Source organism: Hordeum vulgare, chromosome 2H (assembly GCF_904849725.1).
Source record: "Hordeum vulgare subsp. vulgare chromosome 2H, MorexV3_pseudomolecules_assembly, whole genome shotgun sequence".
In the NCBI taxonomy this organism is placed as follows: Eukaryota; Viridiplantae; Streptophyta; class Magnoliopsida; order Poales; family Poaceae; genus Hordeum; species Hordeum vulgare.
The window spans coordinates 11,141,579-11,144,798 of record NC_058519.1 but is presented as its reverse complement, the minus strand read 5'-3'; positions in this window follow the sequence as shown (position 1 = coordinate 11,144,798).

Sequence of the window (3,220 nt, the reverse complement as noted above, 5' to 3'; positions counted from 1 at the left end):
TGTCGGCACTCTTAAGTGTCCTTCTCAGCCCCTACCGGTCCTAGTCCTCGCCGAGCACCATCAGTTGTGGGCGCACAACCAGCACCTCAGCCCCTACAAGTCCTAGTCCTCCAGTGGGCGCACAACCAGCACCATGGCGTCTCCTCCTCCTGCACCGCACGCTCCCCGCCTCCGGATCCGCCTCTCCATCCCCTACACCGCATGGATCTAGCCCCTGCAAGCTCGAGTCGCCGCCGCCGTCGCACGCCGCTGTGGCCTCGCGCGTGGCCGTTGCCGGCACGGGTGGGGGTGGTGGGCGTGATGGAGTGGGAGGGGAGGGGTATGGCGAGGGTCGGCACGCGCGGGGCGAGCGGGCGAGCTGCGAGCGGCTGCGCAAGCTGTGGCCGTTCCCAGTGTATTCTCTACGAGGTCTTGGCCAGGGTCGCCTCACTTCAGATGGGGCGGGATAGGATAGGAGGGGGAGAGCCCCGCCGCCACGACAGATCGAGCCCGGCCGCTACGACAGATCGAGCCCGGCCGTCGCCTGTCGCTCTACTCCAGATCGTGCCCGGTCGCCGCGCCGGCTTCGGTCTAGTTTGTATAGTAACGGCCGCCGTGTCCGCTCCCGTGACTCGCCAATCTGCCATCTACCTCCTCAGCCCGGCTAGAAGAGGAAGAGATGCATGGGAGAGAGATAGATGTACACGAACGGGCGAGCTCTGGCGGTGGCGCTCGTCGTCGCGATGCCAGAGACGACATCGAGCAACGACGGCGGCGGAGGGCTCGAGGGCGAGGTGGAGGCCGTCGGGTCCTAGGGCGATAGGGCATATCTTCGGGCGAAGTGGGAAGCGTCCCAAGGGGGTGCCGTGTGGGAAGTTTTCACCTCTTTTTTTATCGTGGGTTGTTCGATCGTGGCTATTTTTCTGGAGATAGCAGGGAGGGGGAAGGGAGGTCGAACCATCCCTGGTTGAACCATCACGACGGCACATCCTACTTTAATAGTAGAGATAAGCTAACCAAAGGGGTAAAAGTAGAAGCAGATTCTCGAGAAGTTACAACTTCTTCGTAGTGTATTATTCAAAGCAGGTGAAACCCAACTTCTCAGATGCACTTTTAGCTGTCCCCTGATCATTGCATGGTATTTACTCACCTTTGCCACTAGAAAGTAAAAAAAACGATTCATTCTGTTCCTCCTGTCCCGAGCGAACCATCGAGCAGCCAACTGTCGGACCCCAATCCCCCCAAGCGACAGCTAGGGTTCGGCGCCGTCGCCCGCGCCGCCACCAGCCCTCCACCGCCGCGTGCCCCGCTGGTGTCTCCTCCCGTGTCCGCCTCCCCATTGCCAGCTCCTCCTTCGTCCACTCCTCGTTGCACCTCCCTGCATCACCAGATCGGTTCGACCTCGGGACAAACCCTTGTTGGGTAACGTAGCATAAATTCAAAATTTTCCTACGCATATTCAGATCTTCCTATGAAGAGAGAAGCAACGAGAGAGGGGTAAGAGCATCTTCATACCTTTGAAGATCGCTAAGCGGAAGCGTTGCTAGAACGCGGTTGACGGAGTCGTACTCGCAGCGATTCCGATCTAGTGCCGAACTACGCTACCTCCGCGTTCAACACACGTGCAGCCCGGTGACGTCTCCCGCACCTTGATCCAGCAAGGAGGAGGGAGAGGTTGGGGAAGAACTCCAGCAGCACGACGGCGTGGTGTCGATGGATAGACGAGGTCTCCCGGCACGGCTTCGCCAAGCACCGGCAGAGAGGAGGAGGAAGTAGGGCAAGGCTGCGCCGAGAGAGAGGCAAAAGTCTATCTCCCAATGGCCAAAAGTGCCCGGTATATATAGGGGAAGGGAGGGGTTGTGCCCCCTTGAGGGTTTCCCCCTCCTGGGGGGGCGGCAGCCCTAGATGGGGGCTGGTGCGGCGGCCAAGGGGGAGGAGGGGTGTGGCGCACCCCTGGTAGGCCTTAGGCCCACCTGGCTTAGGGTTTGTCCCCCCTTTTCTCTCCCCCACGTATTGGGCTGAGTGGGGAGGCGCACCAGCCCACCTAGGGGCTGGTTCCCTTCCCCACTTGGCCCACCTTACCTCCCGGGGTCGTTGCCCCCCTTCGGTGGACCCCCGGGGCCACCTCCGGTGGTCCCGGTACGTTACCGGTGATGCCCGAAACACTTCCGGTGTCCGAAACCATCCGTCCTATATATCAATCTTTACCTCCGGACCATTCCGGAGCTCCTCGTGACGTCCGGGATCTCATCCGGGACTCCGAACAAATTTCGGTAACCTCGTATAACAATTCCCGATAACCCTAGCGTCACCGAACCTTAAGTGTGTAGACCCTACGGGTTCGGGAGACAGGCAGACATGACCGAGACACCTCTCTGGCCAATAACCATCAGCGGGGTCTGGATACCCATGGTGGCTCCCACTTGCTCCACGATGATCTCATCGGATGAACCACGATGTCAAGGATTCAATCAATCCCGTATACGATTCCCTTTGTCTGTCGGTATAAAACTTGCCCGAGATTCGATCGTCGGTATACCTATACCTTGTTCAATCTCGTTACCGGTAAGTCTCTTTACTCGTTCCGTAGCACGTCATCGTGTGACTAACTCCTTAGTAACATTGAGCTCATGATGATGTTCTACCGAGTGGGCCCAGAGATACCTCTCCGTCACACAGAGTGACAAATCCCGATCTCGATTCGTACCAACCCAACAAACAATTTCAGAGATACCCGTAGTGCACCTTTATAGTTACCCAGTTACGTTGTGACGTTTGATACACCCAAAGCACTCCTACGGTATCCGGGAGTTGCACAATCTCACGGTCGAAGGAAAAGATACTTGACATTAGAAAAGCTTTAGCATACGAACAATACGATCTAGTGCTATGCTTAGGATTGGGTCTTGTCCATCACATCATTCTCCCAATGATGTGATCCCGTTATCAATGAAATCTAATGCCCATGATCAGGAAACCATGATCATCTATTGACTAAGGAGCTAGCCAACTAGAGGCTTGCTAGGGACACATTGTGATCTATTTATTCACACATGTATTACTGTTTCATGTTAATACAATTATAGCATGAACAATAGACGATTATCATGAACAAGGAAATATGATAATAACCATTTTATTATTGCCTCTAGGGCATATTTCCTACAGTCTCCCACTTGCACTAGAGTCAATAATCTAGTTACATTGTGATGTATCGAACACCCATAGCATTATGGTGTTG